Source organism: Stegodyphus dumicola, chromosome 12 (genome assembly GCF_044657685.1).
Source record: "Stegodyphus dumicola isolate Sdum_Otavi_A_Nest chromosome 12, ASM4465768v1".
NCBI lineage: Eukaryota > Metazoa > Arthropoda > Arachnida > Araneae > Eresidae > Stegodyphus > Stegodyphus dumicola.
The window spans coordinates 11,312,850-11,334,919 of record NC_140779.1 but is presented as its reverse complement, the minus strand read 5'-3'; the positions used below and the strand labels follow the sequence as shown (position 1 = coordinate 11,334,919).

The window sequence follows — 22,070 nt, the reverse complement described above, 5'->3', positions numbered from 1 at the left end:
TTACAATAATGTTATTGTCAATTTATATACTGATTGCCGCTCGTTGCTTCAATTGCTCTTTCGCCCCGACAATACAAATTTGCTTATTCTGGATATAAAATTGTTGCTTGAAAATATGTACCCTAAAATTGTGTTGCACTGGGTCAAAGCCCATGTTGGAAATGTTAGGGCCGACATTCTGGCCAAGGAGGCTGTTACTAAAGAGAACATACCATTTATGGAAATATCTGGCTTCAAACGAGTAGCTTTAACTCTCATGAAAGAATATTTTAATAATAAGTGGAAAGAACTGTGGGAAAACTCTGATAGGAAGAACAACATACTCGTAGATATTAATATTTCAAATAAAATGTTTATTTACAATGATATAGATATGAATCAATTGATTACGGGACATGGGAGGTTCCCATATTACTTGAATAGGTTTAATATACGAGACAATGAATTATGTTTGAATTCTGCTGTTCCAGGAAATGCCCGACACTTCGTGGTGGACTGTCCGCTAATAGATACAATTAGAAAAAGTTTTAATGATGTATCATTTGCTTTTAAGAATTTGAATTTTAAACATTGTTTAAACATAGTTGTTGGCATTTTGGTTTGAGGGATTTACTTTGGTGAACATTATTGGTGGTGCAGTAATTTTTAGGAGTTTTAATTTAAATTAATTACACTTGGGATTTGAGGGGTTTTAATTCTTAGTTTTTATGTGTGGTGCCCTGTCAATTCCAGTGTGTTGTTTGTTTGGTAGTATTTTGTGTTTGTGTTGTCCTTATATATGTACCTTTCCATATTTTTGTTTTCTTATACTAACATATATTTTTCTTGGTTAGTTATTTTTGGTTTTATGGGTGCCCCTTTAAAATCATAAGATCACTTCGTGATGAGGTGGGTGGGGAGCACTCCAGCAATCTCAACGCACGATCGTGTTATAAAATAATATAAGGCATTGTTGAATCGTTGTCCAAGTATTCCATTCGACAGGTATAATGACAAAGACTTTCTTTGCACCAAAATAAGTTTTGCTTTAATAAATCTGATAGAACAGCGCGTATACAGCTGTGTATCTGAGTTACAACATACACTCATTTGTGTTTCACTATGTACGCTTAGAAATGGAAGATGGAGCAAGTAAAACCTAAAAGATGGTTAAAAACAAGATTGCATTATAGGCCACTGAAGGTGATGTTGAATTTCTGGCCATATTCTACATATTTTGAAGCACTGGGAGTGTTTCTAAATTACCTTTCCTTCTTGTATTCATAATATATAGAGGATGTTCAGACATTTTTGTAACGAGTTTGCAAAGATTTATGTATAAACAAACCTCAGAATTTTATTTTCTAATATGTTCAGTCTGATAGCCCTTTTATTGAACTATCATATTACATCTTGATTTCCAAGATAAAGTCCTTTTCTTAAAACATCATGGATGATTTTATTCCACTCCTCCTTCACAGTCTTCCAGAGTCCATCCAATGTTTTGGAATGCCACTTATAAAGAGCTTGTTTTAACAAACCCAAATGCACAGTAGTCCATAGTAGATACACCAGGGGACTCGGGTGGGAGGAATTTTAAGTGAACAGCTTCAATTCCGTTTCATTTCTCATTTTTTGAAAAAAACATTCGTAGATTTAGAGGTATGGTTTGGAGCCTCTTTGATAAAACTTAACACAGTCAAGATTACTAATTCAGAAGTCAAACAACAAAAATCAGAGTTATACTTTCAAGTTATCACAGGACAAGTTTCGATGATTTTACCGAACCACCATTCTCAGCTGCAAAAGCGCAAATGAACGAGATAGGACATAATGATCAGATAAGAAAGCCTGAACAGAAGATAAGCTAGTGGCGCCATCTGTTGATGAACCCGGAACTAAAACATAATTTCTTTAAAGGCCGTAGGCAAAGATGGATTGGAATTAGGATCGTTAACTAGAACAGAAAGAATTATTTCAATGTGAAATGCCTCTAGAAAATCCAGTTCTCCAATGGGAGGTGTTTTTTGAATAATTTTGGCAGCAGAAAAATTGAAGATACAGTAAAGATTGTTGGATAAAGAGATGGAATTTCTTCTTTAGAAATAGCTGTTGAAACATATTTCTGATAGTAATTCGAATTAATTTTGACATTGTTTTCTACTTTCCTTATATTAAGCTTTGCGTTATAAGAGAATCGAGTAATAACTATAAAACCTTTAGAAAAACTTTCCTTGTTTTCTCTGGACCAACATATTAAGTCTTTTTCTTCTCTTTTCCCGTAGTAAATGGAATTTTTTTATTGCAATCAGATAAGTATATCCAATCCTCATCAATTGTAAAAACATATTTCCATTTTTTACTTGCCAAATCATTTTCATACGATAATCTGCACATAGTCTTATGCCCAGAAACATGTTTCGGTGTTAGGCGATGAACATTATGTTTATTACTTCGATTAGTTTTAAATCAGATTTTGTAATTTTGTTCACAGAGATGTTTAAAGATTTTGCAATAGTCCTTTGAGGGGCGGCTGGCTTTTTCTTTAAAACATAAGACGAGACTTTAGATTTAATACGATCTGTACGTACCTTTACGCATCTGTAGGTATCTGTATCCATCGGTATGCATTTCTTGCCTTTTTCCCAATCAGATGTAAAGTTTGACGCTTCTTACCTTTCATATAAATTATGTGACTTATTTTACGCGTAGAAATATTAAAACCGTTCTTTTCGCGTATTTTTTTAAATAAGTGAATAAGCGTATTCTCTTCGAACAGCGCAAAAAATAGACTTTGATCCATTGTTTACTTTTCAGCGACGCTTTCAAGAAAAGAATATTTTTAATGTCGCAGACGATAATTGAACCTTATTCCAATTTGATGCCAGACATGTTTTGATTTTAAAATTAATATTCAAATTCATGGAGGAAATCACATTTCGTATGCTATTTGACGACGTGCAATGAAATGTGTATATCTATATCTAGTACATAATATACTTAACAGATAACTGTTTCAGATAAATATTATATTAGTTTAAACTTTAACTGCTGTGACTTAAATTGTCGCGTAACTACTGTGAGCGGTCTCTCAGACCGCTTCTGCTAGAAACGAAATAAGATATTGTTTTACTTTTCTTATTTGAATAAATGTTATTTAATTTCATATATTTAACTTTTTCATGAAGATATAAAGCAATTTTTATACTTAAATCAGTTCATTAGAATAAAATATATACTGTGATAATAATTCCTTCGCTTACGTATCTGTACGGAAGAAGTAAATTTTAAAATTCAACATTTTTATTTTACATTAAAATTTGCGATAAGAATGCTTTAATAAGAATATAGAAAATTAATTTTTATTCTAAAAATTATAATTCGAGCTGTATTTTATACATACTTTTCGACTGCATTGTAGACACACTGGTTCTTTGCATTCTATACAAGAGCTGTTTTCCCTTTTTTTTTTTTTTTTTTTTTTGCTCGCTGGACAAATATAGCACATTCTCTTTTTATCTAATTTATCGTCTTCGAGCGTAATGTTTCCTTTATCATCATTTATTCCGAAAACTCTTCTTATTGTAAGTTTGAGTTCTTTAGGTAAAAATGATGAAATTATCCTTCGTTTTACATGAGACTGCACCAACTGAATTGCTAATGAAATCTTTTCGTTTCTTTTCGGAGCCAATGGGATAAGATTGAAATAATACGAATGCATTTATTGCACATATAATCCGAGTTTCTGAAGAATCTTGCCATAGGCCAACGTCAGGTTCTACGAGCAGTTGTATAGATTGAACGAAGAATAATATTGTGACTACGAGTTCGAACACCCTTGTTGGGCACTTGAATAGACTATTTCAATTCATTTTTTCCAATAAAAGAATCTCTTGCAGAAGGAGAACATGGATTTTCATTTTCATCGGTAGATATTTCTGAATTTGTGTCGTGGTCGCTCTCAATAATTTCAGCTCACCAGCGGCCGAGCGGTAAAATCGCTGAACACTGGTAGTTCGGTCCGAGGTTCGAATCCCGCGAACGGGCTGGCTGCATGGGCGTTTTCGTGGTTTTCCCCATGTGTAACGTGTAGACGAGCCAATTTCCCTTAGAAAGTCCTCCACGAAGGCATCCCTCCTCTTAGGCAGATAGCCCTCGAAGCTTTGCCATAATCACACACACACTTAATAGTTTCATCGGAGAACTCTAAATTAGACCAATTTCGAACTATTTATTAAAATTGGTCTTGGGTAAGATATATAGAACGTTTCCTGCACGCATTTGAAGCAGTTTCAAGAATATTTATAAAAAATGAAATATGTAACAACGACGAAAATTGAACTTTATCGGCCGAAATTTGAATGTCGGTGATCCGTCCCACAGACCGCTGAGGGGGGGGGGGAATTTTAAAAAATAAAAGAAGAAATAGAGCTAGCCAAACGCAACTTGGTATGTGACCTTGGGCAACTGTTTTAGGAAGGTACTAAGAATGGTAATACCCATTAATTATTCTAAGAGGTGGAAGCATTTAATGGAAAATGTCGCGCGGTCTGACAGACCGCTCACAGCAGTTAAAGGTTAAGACATAAATTTGACAGAAAAGATGCTAAAAGTTTATTGATGCATACTTTTCAAACCTGAATAAGGAGTACTCGAAAATTCCATTTTCTTTTATTTTATCTAAACTTTACAGTAAAGCAAAGTTCACTTACATTCGCGGATTTATCCAAAAATATCTTGATGATTTGCGATAATTTCCAAACTCAACGAATAACCGTATGTTATGGGCATTTCTCAGCAATGAATATATGAATATGCAACATATACGGCAATTGGGTTGTTTTATCATTTACTCTTATGAGATATATATTAGCATAATGAACAACTTTTATCTCTGATGTTTTTAATAGGTATTGAGAGATACAGTGGATGGACAAAAATATGGAAACACTTTGTGAAATGCATGTTTGAAAAGAAAGATTGATTTTAATGAAATATGTAGGTGGCGCTGGCGTTTTTGACTACCGACGCCATCTATACAACTTCGTAAATGTGCTAAACAGTTCAGTTGTTGTCGGAGTACTGTTATGTGAGGTTGCCCATTGCATTATGTCAGAGTTAACAGACTTCGAACGTGGGCAAATTGTTGGAGCACGTATGGTAGGTGCTTCCGTAAGCAAGGTAGCCGAGGTGTTTAGTGTTTCAAGAGGTACTGTATCGAAGATTTATTCCGCATATTTGAAAAGCGGAAAAACATCATCTGCTAAATCACAGCGCGGACGAAAGTGTGTCCTGAGTGATCGTGACAGACGATCATTAAGGACAATTGTGACGAAAAATAAGAAGACCACAGCTGCAAAAGTTACTGCTGAAATGAATGTTGTGTTACCGAACCCTGTGTCTACCAAAACAATTAGAAGGGAGCTTCATAAACAGGGAATTGCTGGCCGTGCTGCAATCGAGAAGCCACTCATCAGTGATGCTAATGCCCGTAATAGGAAAAGGTGGTGTTTAAGTCATAAAGCCTGGACTATAGAGCAGTGGAAGCGAGTAATATGGTCTGACGAGTCTTCTTTCACATTGTTTCCCACCTCTGGCCGAGTTTACGTCTGGAGAACGCCATCTCAAGCTTATAACACAGACTGCTTTTTGCCAAGAGTGAAACATGGCGGGTGTTCTGTTATGGTTTGGGCAGCCATATCGTTGTTCTCTGCTAGCCCCATGATAACTGTGTCAGGGCACATGACTGCCAAGACTTATGTGAACATTTTGGCCGATCAAGTTCATCCCATGGTACAAACTTTGTTCCCCGATTGTGATGGTGTCTTCCAAGACAACAAAGCCCCTGCTCACACAGCTCACATTGTCCAGGACTGATTTTCTGAGCACGAGGATGAGTTGTCCCATCTCCCCTGGCCACCATAGTCACCAGACCTGAATATTATCGAACCTTTGTGGTCTACATTGGAACGGAAAGTGCGTTCTCGTTATCCACCGCCAACATCGTTATCTGAACTTGCCACCGTTTTGCAGGAAGAATGGTATAATATTCCCTTGGCAAACATACAGGAACTGTATTTATCCATTCCGAGAAGACTGCAAGCTGTTTTGGATGCCAACGGGTTTCCTACACCGTATTAAGCAAAGAAACATGATTTTTTAAAGGTGTTTCCATATTTTTGTCCAACCCCTGTATCTTGTGCAGAGATGGCGTAAATTTACATATCTAAAAGGAAAAGGTGCAAAATGTAAATATAGCTTCTGTCCTTTCCCGGAACTTTGAAATTTTCTTTTCGAAACTGAAGTTCCAGAATTCGCTTTTCCTTATATGACTTTTAAAATATGGATAAAGCTTACGCATTAGCTTATACGGTATTAAAAAGACAGTTGGTTTTAAAAGTAGTGAAGAAGCACATTAGCTCAGTCAATAGTAATGTTTCTGGTAGTTAATCCTTGGTAAATGGATTAGATTTTATCAAGCTGAAGTCATGAAACCCACAAACTACAGTACAGTTCCAGAAGAAGAAAATATTATTGAATCCTTTGTTGTATTAGTTTTCTTATTGATTATAACAATTCGTCTATATATTGAATATGAATTTTAAGAAAATGCATGGTAATGGCTATCCTGCAATCTTTTAAAACCTTGTATTTAGTGTACATAATGCGAAGCAAATCTATATATTAAAGAAAACTTCATTTTTTGGGGGTAAGGGTTATTTTATCTCTGTTTTGGGAGTTTAGCGTAAATAGCTCTAAACAATTCCATAAGGTATTTCTCCCACCTTCTTGGCGTGCCTTCGGGGTGTAGTGGTCAGCACACTGAGCCGGTATTTCAGAGGTTCGCTGCTCGATTCCTCATTTTTCATCTTGCCTGTTTCGAAAAAAATCCTAATGTCTCTACAGTGGCGCCCGAACTAAAAGGGTGTTGGATGGTGCCTCTCCACACCCAGGATTTGTCGATTAGTTCCCCTAAAAACCCCAGTCGCCCTGGCCGGTATTTCAGAGGTCTGTGGTTCGATTCCCGGCGAAGGCGTTGGTAATTTTTCATCTCTCCGGCTTAAAGCTTCCAAGATCCCCCTGACCCAGGAGATCTACCCATCCTTTCCTGGTGCAAATCGCCACCCTCAGGACAGCAAAGAGAGATTTTTTCTGACGGTTCAAAAATTTCAGGACGAGTAGGGGCAGCGTTCACGGTCTTTCGAACAATGAAGAAATTTATCAAGCACAATTCAGTCTAAGCAATCATGCTTCAGTCTTCCAAGCCAAGTCCCTAGCACTCAAAGAAGCAGCACTATGGTTAGGTACGCAACCAGCAGCTTACATTTCATTCTTCACAGATAGCATGAGCGTTTTCAATGCGCTGAATTCCTTTCCTCCAAAACATCCGCACACGGCAGCACTTAGAGAGATCCTCTTGACGTTAGGCTCTTCCATACCTTTAAAGATCAACTGGATTAAACGACATACCGGGCAGAAAGGCAACGAACGAGCGGGTGAACTATCTAAGACCGCAGCTCTCAAACCAGAAATTGACAAGGAGGTTCCGCTTTCCGCAGAAGTTGCAAAAAGGCTCTTCAAGACAGCATTCCAAGAGACATGGTCATCACGATGGCAGGAAGAAGAGACAGGAAGATTTACTTACAACATCTTCCCAAGACCTACTCTCAAGAGGCTCAAATGCAAGCAACTCTTCCTCCCAGGCTTGTACCAACCACGAGAAATTTCCAGAATATTACAGACGATTCCTCAGACGGGACGTCAACTGTTCTTGCGGTTTTCGTGGGGAAGTCGCGGACGCACTTCATTACCTGCTCTCCTGCCCTCTGACAGAGAACCTTCGACAGCTGTTCTTTCCTTCCGACTACATCACATATCCTCTGAATAGATTGTTCACGGACTATTACTGCAACAAGGGCATCTTAGAGATAATGAAGCAAGTGAAGGAAAATAATTATATCAAGAAACTACAGATTAAAGTAAAATGTAGAAAGGCGGCCTGACCGTCAGATTGCTAGCAACGACTGGGATGACTTCCTAACCCTGTAGTGCCATTAACTTAGTTTGGCGAAACAGGTTAAGTAAAGTGACCATATCTCTCCGGCTTCCAAAAAATACCTGATGTTTCTGCAAGTCTATATATAAAAGAAAACAGCATTTTGTTTAGTATTTTATCTCTATTTCGGAAGAAGCTATTTAATGTAAATAGCACTAATCAAATCTATATATCAAACAACACCACATTTTTTTTTTTTTTTTGGTATTTTATTTCTTTTTATCATTTAAGACAAATTTTCAAAGGTCCTTCTTTTGCATTCTAAATAAAAATAAGTTCCTGTTTAAGGCATTTATAATGCTTGATATTGTTTTCGAAACTCAAATGTGTCTAATCCCTTTTATGAGACATTATGCATTATGTTGCTCTTCATGATGCGTGTGAGTAGGTTATGCTGTTACAAGTTACCTGAAATCCAGGCCAGTACAAAAAGAACGTATTATTTTTAGGAAGATTTATGCACCGATATTCATCTGTGAGAGAAGAATTAATGTGAAGGAAAGTAAACATAAATATACATAGTACGCATATGTACTTACAAGCACTCATATATATGTAGATATCTACAGACAGACTGCTAGAGAAGTGTATGTTTTATTAGATTCTGATTTTTTAATTTTGTACGGTATGTTTAATTGGACGCTGCAGTGCCAGCGGCTTTCTGAAGAACTAAGTGCAAAGCAACTTTTAATTAAAATTCCCCAAATAAGTGCTAATGAAGCGAAATAGCGGCTGGAAATCCAAGTCACGAAAAAAACAGATGGAAAAGGAAAGCAAAAAAAAAAAAAAAAATGATTTCTCGTACTCCACACTATTTGTGTTTTAGCTTTTTTACCATGCCTGATACTGGAAAGAGAAAATTTTAATAATTTATACCAAACGCTTTTAGATAGCATCATCTGTTGTCTGGCAGATAGTTAGCTAGCTCTCGTTAGAAACCAAAGTTATATAAATATTTTCATGCCATTTATTATATATATACCCTTTAATAAATCCGGGAAGAATATATGAATTCAGTGTTTGTAACAGACCTATTTAAGTGTAATTAAACTATTTTATTCACGCCATGAACTCATGAAATGTAACCGAACTATTTTATTTAAACACCATCTCGTGGCGATATGAAAAAACGTCAGTCGACCTCCAGCCGCCATGATGATAGCTTACTATGTTATGTTATTCTCAATGTTTGATGTTCCATTTGGTATATGTTTCATTTTTTATGTATATTTCTTTTGTTTGTAACCGTTCCTGTGTGCTCTGTTAATAAATCCTTTTAAAGCTAGCCGGCATTAGTGTCTATTGAGGAACGGCTACATCACATGTTTAGTTCTCGTCATTGCTGTGAAGACTTTCATTATTAAAGGTTGCAGTACGTGGCATTGTGTGAAATATCTTTTCCCAGATCTTCTGAAACCGCTTTCCATCTGAATGGGTTAACATACATGTGTGTATTTATAAAATGATTAAAATGCAACAAATTCAAATAATGACGTGTTACAAAATGTAGTTGCGTTAATTAAAATAAAGTAACTAATTATAGGTACGTAAAGTTACAATGCATGAATTAGAAACGATCAATGTATCGCAACACCATGCAACAAATACACTCATGTCCATAAATTAAGGATAATGCAAAATCAGGAAAAGGGAGAGATAGAAGCAAACCAAATTTCACTTATTTGTAAAGCTCATTTATTAAACAAAAGGTAAAGAGCAAAAAAAGATGCTATATGTTTGATATTATTAAAAAAATTGGGAATTTTTTCTCCCTGGAGCAAATTACAAAAAAAAAAACCTAATTACAAAAAACCAATATTATTTGGTTAGTATGATTGTTAATACATTGTATGTCTCTACTGGATTCAAGTCCAATGAGAATGCTGGCCAGTCCATACGGGTGATATCCTCCGATCGAAGGCATTCGCTTACGATGTTTCACGGTGAGGACGGGCGTTGTCATCCATAAACACAAATTGTGCGCCCATTGCGCCCCGAAACAAACGTACATGTTGTTCCAGAATGACGTCCGGATAGATTTGGCTTGTCATGGTTCCAATTTGAAAATATAAGGTCAGTTCTGGAACCCAGAATAATTCCACCCCAAACGACTGAAAGCTAAACCAAATCAGACTGAAAGCTAAACCTGGACTCGACGGAAAGCATTACACAAGCCCACTGTTGCGGTGTCCACAATGCATACTCTCTACTCCAGGCTAACCGCAGGCGACAGTGAGTTGCAGTAAGAGGAACGCATCTGACAGGTCTACGAGCATATAGACCAATCTGCCCTAAGCGTCTGTACACGGTCTGCCTTGAAATTGTCGGAACAGTGGCTGAAGAGAGCTGACGAAACAGGTCTGAGGCTGTGCTCCGCCTGTTCCTTTTAGCAGTAACTGCCAAATACCGGTCCTCATTCGGCGTTGTGACGTCTACTCACATTACCATCATCTTGGAATCGTTACCAAAGCCTGGAGATGACACTCTGGGCAATTCCAAGTTCGTCTGATACTTTCAGTTGGGTAGGCCCACATTCCAGATGGCCGATAATTCTACCACGTAAAAAATCATCTAAATACGTCCCTTGTGTCATAACTATTCGGTTATTGCACTGAAATGCTTATAAAGCACACGCGAACAATTTTACTTCTTTGCCTGTATTCCTTATAGATCACTCTCTTACGCTCTCGTCATTGTGACGTACCATCGGTGTCATCTGGTTACTTCCTGAAATTTGCATATGATTCTTGAAGGTGTGTGTAGTGATTTTACAGGTGACATATTTATTTTAGAGTTCGATTTCCGCGTGACTCCGAATTATCCTTAATTTATGGACATGAGAATAAATGAAAATGTCTCACAAATAGTAAAAGAAATAAACTTGTGGCCTCAACCACTCAGAATCACTTATTTTTAATCCAAACTATATGCGATTTCACGGTAATAACAATACCAACAAAAAAAATGAAATATGAAAATTTCAAATTACTCTATAGCACCTAAAGAAGGATTTACCATTAAAATTTCAAACAATTAAGAATATAATAAAATTTTCAAAATTATGAAACATTAAAAAAAACGAACTGCTACACTATGTGGCTTAAGAAACAACATTTATTAAACGAGGCAATGATAATAGGACTTTAATATAAGTTTATTTTCTGCTTCCTTTCTGCATGCTTTCGTGGTGTAACGGTAGCACAATAGAAGCGTACTTGAGACGTCAACGTTAGAGTCCCGATTAGAGCATTGCTCATTTATCACCTATCCTAATGACTACAAGACATGTTATAAATTACATATATTCTAATTTATATGAATTAAATATTTATATTTTACATACTCCGCCTTTAGGCACTACAGGGAAAGGAGAGGATGCTCGTGGAGGACTTTCTAAAGGAATACTGGCTCGAATCCACGTTACACATGGGAGAAAACGCCACGAAGGCGCTTATGAAGGCAATCCCTTTGCCGGGACTCGAAACTTTGATCGAACTATCAGTGTTCAGCTGCTTTTGCCGTTCGACCTCTGGTTGGCGAAGTATATTGCTGGATAAGTAATATAATTAAATTATTAAGAAATATATTTATTGCTTTCAAACTGTTTAGTTTGATGCCACCAGCGACCGAGCGATAAAAGAGGCTGCGAACTAGTAGTTCATTCCAGGTTCGAATCCCAGCGAAAAAGGACATGGGCGTTTTCACGTTTTTCCCCATGTGCAACGTGGATGCGAGCCAGTTCCCTTAAAACGTCCTCCACTGGGCATCCCCCCCCATTCTGTCTAGGCCCGCCAGTGGCCGAGCGGTAAAGACGCTGAACACTGGTAGTTCGGTTCGAGGTTTGAATCCCGCGAACGGGCTAGCTGCATGGGCGTTTTCGTGGTTTTTTCCATGTTTAACGTGTATACGAGCCAGTTTCCCTTAGAAAGTCCTCCACGAAGACGTCCCTCCCTTTAGGCAGATAGCCCTCGTGTGCTTTGCCGTAATTAAACTAATAATAAATTGTTATAATTAAAATAATAATGATTCTGCCTAATGATGAAGTATGTAACAGTAAAAAAATTGCTTCGTTTGTTAAAAACACTTAACACTTTCTTTTTACCGTCATATTATGACAAAATATAAGCATATTTTTGATAAACATTTTGATGAAGAAATTCATTATTATATAAATCCAAATCAGCAGTCAGAACTACTACAAATGTTGAATTTATTGATTTATGCTAATTTTTATTTTCATCGTAAAAAACACATTTTCCCTTAAAGTTGGCATTTTTGGAACAAGCGAGCGAATTTAAAAGAACACTTTACAAAAATAGATGTCAGAAATTAAAATGTTTTATTGTTATTACATATCTGTTCGATTCCAAAGAAGAATTATTAATATCAAGAAAGGAGGATTATTAATATCAAGTTCACAAAAGTTCCGAATTTGAGTTAGATTATCTATACTTTCCGTTTCTTCATCACTAGAGAAGTCAGACCAACAAACTGTCATTACTTCCAGAATCATTTAGTGAAATTTCAGATTCACAATCTGAGTCAATATCAGAGTTATCTTCAGATATAAGCTGCTCATTATCATTCGTTTCCTCTTTTATTTTAGCTCGAAATTTAAAAGAAATAGTCTCCGCTGTAGCCGGAACACCGAGCTAGTAAAAAGAAATTTCGCGCCTTTTTTTTTTTTTTTTTTTTAATTGAAAATTTTATATCCTTTTGCTCCACATAGTATTACACAAGGCTTACAGAAATAAAATAAAAAAAAAAAAAAAATATATATACAACACAAAATAAAAAAAAATAAAAAAAATAAAAAAAAATCTGAAATGTTTCAGATTTTAAATTACGTCCAAAGGGGCGTTTTTTAACATTTTGTGTGTTACCTTTCTTTATTAAATATCATGTTCCTCGCACTTAAACCATAAGATCCAGTGCAACAGCAATATCGCAAAATAGTTTTAAAACGAGCCTATCTTTAGAATTTCCGATACAGAGACTCACGCGCTGGAGATAAAAATGTTTTTTCTGCACAACGTTGCCATTGCTCGCTTTGAAATCCTTGAGTTTGTTAATCAAAAATTCGTCAAAGTTTTAAAAAATAGGAAATCGATCATAAAACAAATTTCAAATTTGGTCTTCCACATGCTCATATTCGTTGGAGGATTACGTTATTCAAAATTCGATGACTCTATGTACCGTTGTTTTATCACAATACGAGAAATATACATACATTTATGCAGATTTTTCATTATTTAATTTCTTCAAATATAATGCAGGACTCTAACATTTTGTGGCAACAGTTTGAAAAGTGAACCGACATTTATGAGTCCGACGCAAAATGCCAAAACGAAACTAATAGTCTTTCGGGATTCAAATCCCTTTAGACTAATAAACTTACAAATTCAGAGATGGCACGTAAGAGATAAATTTACAGACGAAAGAGAAAGCCATTTTATGTTAGACAAATTCGTGAAGAGGGAGAGGAAATGTAATATTCACAGAGTTTAACCTACAAATGAGTTCCTTTCGTCCTTCCTTCAGCTTTGAACAATAGACCAACAAACGTTCGATATTTTGCACTCCCCCGAAACTGCATGAACACAAATCTGTACTAAATAATCTAAATCTCTTCAGATATGAATTGAATTTACCATGTCCAGTTAGAAATTGAGTAACTTCAAAATTGCTATTATTCAGTCTGTGAGGAATGGAAGGAAAATATAGTTTAGTCAAAGAGGCAGTATTAGAATTCCTGTAAAGTTCATTCCACTCGAGTATTGTATCATTCCTACTTTTGTTCTTGTAAAATGACTTGGGAAGTATCATTGGAGTAATTACTTGAAGATGTGTAGCTTGTTTTGCCAACCAATCAGCCCTTTCATTTCCTAGATTGCCAGTGTGGCCACGTACATGACAAAAGATAACATCAACACCTTTATTATTAAGGTCTTTAAGAAGAGCGTGAGAAGTGACAATTAATTTATTATATGAGAAGATATTCCTAAGAGAATAAAAGGATGAAAGAGAATCAGTGCGAATAAGAAATTTAGCACTTAGCGAACAGTTGTTAGATATCCACTTAATTGACTCACTAATGCACAGTAATTCGGCTTGTAAAACACTGCATTCATTGGGAATTCTAAAGAGTTTGTATTCCAGTTCAGAACCATGATGGAAAACGACATAAGCTAATCCAACTCGATTATTAAAGTTACTGCCATCTGTATAACAGACGACAGGGAAATTATCATCAACAGAATTGTCATAAATGATAGTGTGAATTGGCAAACGATTGGCAGGATGAGAAGATCTTCGAACAACACCTTGGTATCGAACATAAATTTGCTGATGGTATCTTTAAACTTTTTGTCATTTAAAACATGAAGTTCAACCGGAGGAAATCTCGCCTTTACTTGAGTAAAAGAATTCAGTAAAACCTAACCTTGAAACCAGTTGTTTTGCAATTCTAACTTTACTGGATTACCAGCGCCATCTGTTAGAAACATTACACACTAAACAAGCAAAACAAATCAGTGGGGCAAATCAGTGTATTACTGATTCAACAATGCCGAATTGTAATCAAACAATTCTGACAAATCAGTGTATTACTAGAAAAAAATTTTGCCCGAGCCCTGCTCAGGAAAATCAAAAAAGTGCCATTTCCAAGTACCCGAACGGCGTTCGGGCAAAACTGGAAAGGGGGTTAATCAGTAACAAACTGATCAAAAAAAGTTAAGCAAAGTTGAAAATATCACTGTGCTTTAAACAATAGCTTGATTTTGTATCTCTTAATGTAAAATAAAGCACTTACTTTATTTTACAAGCATGCAAGATTAATAGTAAAGGCTTCTACCATCGTACATCAATGGAGTCCTTTCGGTTAAATTAAAATGAAAAACTTGAAAGTATTATACGCAATGAATTAGATAAACAAAAAAAAACTTAACTAGCTCGGATTCTTTTAGTATTTACGCTCTTGTTTATACCATTTTCTAGTGAAAGCAAATTCTAATGCACCTTACTTTCAGTCAGCGAAATCGGATTAATTTTTAATTACTGAAGAGACACAATTCCAAATAACCGTGAAATTCGATTTATTCTATTCATCTGATCAATGTTATGTTAAAGGAAAAACGAATTCGTGACACTCTGAAATGATTTCTTTCTAAAACTTTCTGAAACTCTTTACGAAATTCGTTTCTTCCTACAAATGATTATGCAAGTGAAATATTTTTTTTTATTCTAAGGCGATTCAATTTTAATTTCAGCTACATAACCAGCATTCCACGCTTCTTAGAAAACAGGAAGCATATTATATAGAGCTTAAAAGAAATCCTTACTTTACATGTTGTATGCTCTTAATTAGTTTCTTGAAGATTTTTAAAAATGCAATTCTACAAAATCTTAGATAGCAAACACAACATTATTAACTTTAGATGAAATTTATTTACCAGTCGACACATTTAAAATGAGGAGGAGAGATCGGATACCACTTCAGCGAGCGGTCTTAATCAAACTCAGGTTGGTGGGTCGTAATGTCGTCAGAAATGCCCACAAGTTTTTGCAGTCATCTTCGGCTCATTATTGCTGAGGGATAAGTGATAAGAGACAAATAATGCAATAAACAATGATAATGTTTTCAAATGCAATAAACCCATTTATTTGAAGCCAACATGAAATTAAAATTTAATTTCTCATATTTTTAAAGAAAATTTTAATAATTAAAAACTGATCATTAAATTTTTTTAAAAACATCATTCTAAGTAAGAGTATCAATTGTGTACACTTGTATAACGACACTTGTATAACTTACGCGTATTTTAAGGTAAATGAATTGCGACAGGTGATAATTGTGCATGATGATGTTCATCCTTAAGGTTTGGAACGTGTGTATAGTGATTATAGCTTTTATTAGCAGTTTGTAGCAAGTTTATTTTCTGTAAATGAATATATCATATTTATAAGTATTTATCATAATTAGTCCAAAGGGATTTGAATCCCGAAGGACTATTAGTTTCGTTTTGGCATTTTGCGTCGGACTCATAAATGTCGGTTCACTTTTCAAACTGTTGCCACAAAATGTTAGAGTCCTGCATTATATTTGAAGAAATTAAATAATGAAAAATCTGCATAAATGTATGTATATTTCTCGTATTGTGATAAAACAACGGTACATAGAGTCATCGAATTTTGAATAACGTAATCCTCCAACGAATATGAGCATGTGGAAGACCCAATTTGAAATTTGAAATTTGTTTTATGATCGATTTCCTATTTTTTAAAACTTTGACGAATTTTTGATTAACAAACTCAAGGATTTCAAAGCGATCAATGGCAACGTTGTGCAGAAAAAACATTTTTATCTCCAGCGCGTGAGTCTCTGTATCGGAAATTCTAAAGATATGCTCGTTTTAAAACTATTTTGCGATATTGCTGTTGCACTGGATCTTATGGTTTAAGTGCGAGGAACATGATATTTAATAAAGAAAGGTAACACACAAAATGTTAAAAAACGCCCCTTTGGACGTAATTTAAAATCTGAAACATTTCAGATTTCTTTTCTTTTTTTTTTTTTTTTTTTTATGTGTACTTAATTTTTTATTAAGACTTGAAATTTATTTCTGATTCTTTAATCTTTGCAATATTTAAAAATGTTATATCAGTAGTTTTTTTACAAGCTTTTCGTTTTATGTGTATACGTGCTGCCAAATGTATAACATTATTTAACAGCCCATATTCTCAGAAACAGGTGCCGATTTTGTAGCAGTTACTTATACAATCAGTGCTACTAACCACTTAAAAAAAATTCAAATAAATGTTGAATTAAATTTTTTTTTAATATCTTTAAGAACGTCAAAGCACCTAGTACCACCCAGACAGTATAATGGTTAGTGACGCTGATTCCCGTTCCGAAATGCCCGGATTCGAATCCCGAAAATAGCATGGATGCTTGTAAATGTATAGTGTCTGTACGGCATGGGGGACGTTCAGAATATTAGTCTAGCTAAAATCCCTTCGATTGGTTTGAAGGTAGAGACCAAGGGTAGAAGACTCTCGTATCCGCCCCCCTGGGTGATCTCCTTCGAACTTTAGGATGAACTGGTAAAAGTCATGTAAGGCTGCATTCTGTGGCATGTATTCTGCTCGAAGCTCATGCCAACGACAGACGCATTCTTTCACCCCTTGCCACCAAAGAATTCGTGGAAGTGCTCTGATTAGGTCCGACAAGTGAGATTAACACGTTGAGCGCGGCGCCGAATTTGCTGTCCTTTCCGTTCAGCCGTAAAGCTAAGCCGTATTTTTGTTTAGAATGTTTCAATACATTTCATTAAAACTAAATTTGATCACATTTCATTGAGACTATATTTATTTTTTAACTTTAATACTGTCGGTCCTAAGGACCGACGCCAGCCAAACGAAAATTCTAGCGCCGGTACCCAGGGACCGACGCCGGCCACACGGAAAGTTCACTGCCGGTCCCAAGAGACCGGCGCCGCGCTCAACGTGTTAACAACAACAAAACCCACACGTTTTAGGGATTATGAAAAATTTATTCCATTTATTTATTTGGGTAAATAAAAAAGGTAATAAATTTAATGAAATTAAACCAAAATTTCATTTCAATTTTTACCTTTTTCTCTTTTAGTGAAAAAAGGAACAGAACATTTCTTAGATGTTCAAACATATATGCACTTTTCTTTCGTTCAAGTACAGTATCAACAAAATCAAATTAATAAATCAATTTCCTTGCTCAAAAAAATATGGGGAATTCAAGCTTACTAAATTAAGTAGGTTTTCAAAAATAATCATGATACATAAATCATGTGTTTTTCAATACACGTTCTTTCATGTCACGTACATTTAGAGATAAATGAAAAAATTATGTCCAGTATTCAAGTTCTTCAAGTGATTAATTTAGCGAAATAACCTTAATTAAGTATACTTAAATTATTTCTAAACTTTTTTTTTTATAAATTACAGATCAAGCGCCTTCAGCTTTCATTTAGGTAAATCAAATATCCACGATCCCACATGCAAGTATTACGGTGGAATTGATGTGACAAGTTTCTGCGCTATATCTGCGTTTCTTAATCAAAACAACCTAAAATTTTGTGATCAGCGGGACTTCCTTCAGAATTCCGCAATAAATAAGGATCTTTAGTCTAAAAATATTCAAATACATTTTGGAGTCGCTTTCGTTTTTCATATTCGTAACTATATTAATCCGCGCCACATATTCTCGAAAAACGCTTGGATGATGCAAAAAGGTCTTCTGTTTATTTACTGTATTAAAAAATTCAAAAGTAATTATAATGAAAAAAAAAAGAAAATCTCAAAGATTTCAGATTTTAAATTACGTCCGAAGGGGTGTTTTTTAATTTTGTGTGTTACCTTTATTTATTTAATATGTTCTTCGCACTTAAACCATAAAATTCAGTTCAACAGCAATATCGCAAAATAATTTTAAACTGAGCATATCCTTAGAATTTCCGATACAGGGTCTCGCGTGCTGGAGATAAAAATATTTTTTTTCGTACAGTGTTGCCATTGCTCTCCTTGAAATCGCTTAGTTTTTTAATCAAAAATTCGTTGAAGTGTTACAAAATCCGAAATCGATAATAAAACAAATTTCAAATTCAAATTAAGGTCCATATTCTATGGAAGATTACATTATTCAAATTTTGATGGTTCTAGGTACCGATGTTTTATCACAATGCGAGAAACATTAATATATTATTCATATTTTTCATCATTTAATTTCTTTAAATATAAGATAGAGCGATAATATATTGTGGCAACGATTTGAAAATAGATACAGACTTTTAACGTTTTCGACGCAAAATGCCAAAATGTTCAAGAGATATGCAAAATAATTTTAAAATGAGCCTATCTTTAGAATTTCCGATACACAGTCTCGCGCGCTGGCGATAAAAATGTTTTTTTTTTTTTTTTTTTTTTTTTTTTTTTTTTTTTTTTTCCATTGATCGCTTTGAAATCCTCGAGTTTGTTAATCAAAAATTCCTTAAAGTTTTACAAAATCATTTATAAAACAAATTTCAAATTTGGGCTTTCACATGCCTGTATTCGCAGTAGGATTACGTGATTCAAAATTGCATAGCTCTATGTACCGTTATTTTTTATCGCAATACGAGAAATATATACCTATACATTTATTATTTAATTTCTTCAAATGCAATATAGGGCGAAAATATTGGGTGGCAACAGTTTGAAGAGTAAAACGGACATTCAGAATGATTTGACGCAAAATCTCAAAACGAAAACAATAGTCCCTCATCAGGGACAAAGCTCCTTTGGACTAATAATCTTAAAAAAAATTATCTAGCAGCGTTTATACAGCTTCAAATGTAAGTAATATGCTTTTAGTAATCTGTGTCACTGGACATAATGCAAGATTCACAGTGGATTGCACAGTAGATTAATTCCTGACGACCCGTACAAAAAAAAAGGAATAATCAATATTATAACTAGAAAGTTATTACTATAAAATTGCCGTTAAGAATTTATGGTGTTAATAAGCAATTAATACATAAACTTATTTCCCTTAAGAACATAAATTAAATAAGTATTCAAAGCAAGAGGGCATAATGCAAGCAACGGAAAAATGAACGTTGTTAAAAATGAAGAAAATAAGTTCTAAATGATATTAAATGACAATATTGGCAGGAGAACTTGAGAAATGTCACCGAGTTCAAACTCGCAGAGTTAGAACTTTTTTTTAAAAGAATTATGATGATTTTTATCTTTCGGAAGCATCATCTTGTCACTCAGCTGACTGTCGTCTTGCCCTTCGGAGTAATTGAAAAGGCAAAAATAAAGAAAACTTGCTTGAAAATAAAATGGAACTATTGATTACCGCAAAATGTACTTGACAGTGAAACAATTAAAGCAAAGGTAGCGTGTTTTTTTATAAATTTTGAAGAAGCGGCAACTAGGCAAAAAGCGTGAAGCCTATACGAGATTGCCAGTAAATTACTGGTGCTCTTGCTGAAGTTTAGTTTACTCTTGTATTACAGTAGCAGTCAACGTTAAATACAAGATTAGAGACTGTACATTTGACTCTTCTTGCAACTGAGCACTTTGTATTTTAATATATGTTAAATGTAGCAGATATATGTTTATTATATATAATATTTTTCTCATATATATTTAAGGGGATGGTCGAATTAAATAGCTAAAAAATCAACCAAAATAATGAATTTGTTTTTTTACTTCCTTGTACGAAGTACAAAGGAAGTATTGTACTCGTGAAAAGTTTCAGGCAGCATATTTCAACGAAAATATCCATTTTGACTGCTATCGAATGCAATTTAACGATGTTTTTGCGTGATATATGTACATAAGGACAGAACAAAAGCCTCGTTTCCTCCAAAAAAATTAATAAGCTGCTTTCAAATGAATTCTGAAGAGAATTTTTCGTGGCGACTGTACGAACGTACGTATCTCGTATAACTCAAAAACGAGTAGCCTCAACTTTGAAATTTTGTATATAGGACTGCTATAACATGTAAATGTGCACCTCGTATTTTGGTTGCAATCGGCCGCTCCAAACGTATATAAATATATTTATATATATGTACACTCTGTTACCCGGCTCAGTGATCTCAGTTTCTTTACTGTTATATATATATGTAAATTGTACAATTTTTGCTTTAAAAATGATTGAATTATGTTGTTCTTATCTTCCTGTTAAGGTTTTTATGCCTTTAGTAAATCTATATGCAATATTTTTAGAATTATCCACAATTTTAAAATTGTTTAAGTGCCGCTAAGTCTAATAATGTTTTTGATGGCGGCCATTGCTCTTGTTTGCATTTGAAACAGCAGGATAGCGGATTTGTTGCCAATCTACAGAAACTTAGTTTCGCAACAACAAAGATAACGCCTTCATTTATTATTTAAATCATGCTTAATCCTTTCTGGAATTTTTTCGAGGAAATGAGCGTTTAAGATTTACTTCGTAATTTTTAATACAGATATTTTGAGTTTTTATGTATTTTTGCCTTGTCGCGAAGTGAAAACTGAATTAATTGAATGAGAAATACTCAATCGTCTGTGAAAAACTATCTCTTTTTTGTTTTTGTCTTAATTTCTTTTATGCATCGTTCTAGCTTTGTTATAGTAATTGAATAGAACATGTGGCAACGATTAGATAATCCTTTAAATGATATAAATTTTGTGCATTCTGAGTTATAATATGAACGAAATATAATACTGTTAAGTGAACCTAGCGCCAGAGTGTCGCTATGGTAAACAAAGTGAATTTTAAAGAATGCATTTATTCTATTGTGGTTTATGCGCTGTCGGCGAAGTAGGTTTAATTCAATCCAATAAGTTTAAATGAAATGCAAGAAAAAATGCGTATAATTTAATATTCCGTATAAGGAAGTCATGTGGTGTATACATCAGATTTTTTTAAATAAGTTACAAGCATTTAAAATGTGTAAACAGCGTAAACTTTGCCCTTTAAATTTTGGAGAAAATGTAAAAAAAAAAAAAAAAAAAAAAAAAAAAAAAAGTATTTCAACAGTTATTTACTGATGTTATAATTTATATATTTGAGCAAAAGAAGTGTTTATTTCTTTAAAAAGGCTAGAAGTATCAGCATTGACAACTGTTAATGAATTTAACTTTGGTTAAGTAAATGCTGTAGGCGTAGAACAGGAGGAAGCCAATTCGTTGCAAAAAAGCGTGATCAACGTCGCTTGAACAAAACCAAAATGAGAAATTTACCTGCTTGTAAAAAACATAAATAGAAAAAAAATATTGTAAAGCATTAAAAAATAATGTAAATGTAACAAACGAAGGTAAAACATATGACGCGGGTGAATTTTAAAGTTTCATTGGATATAATGCATAAAATGTTTCTACCTCTAACTTCGAATCAGATACCAATTTGCGATATGCTTATTTTTCTCAAATTTAATATTATGAGATTAAAAATATTTAAATGATACAAAAATGTTATCCAGTGTCTATATATTCATATTTAAAGTTAGTTTGCTGTTTCTCTTGA

The 22,070-nt window shown here is 34.5% G+C and overlaps 1 protein-coding gene across 2 annotated transcripts in view; it reads left to right on the top strand.

The window, feature by feature from the left end:
* LOC118196096 (uncharacterized) overlaps positions 1–22,070 on the top strand; it is a 340,791-nt gene that overhangs the window by 7,517 nt on the left and 311,204 nt on the right. The window lies entirely within an intron of this gene.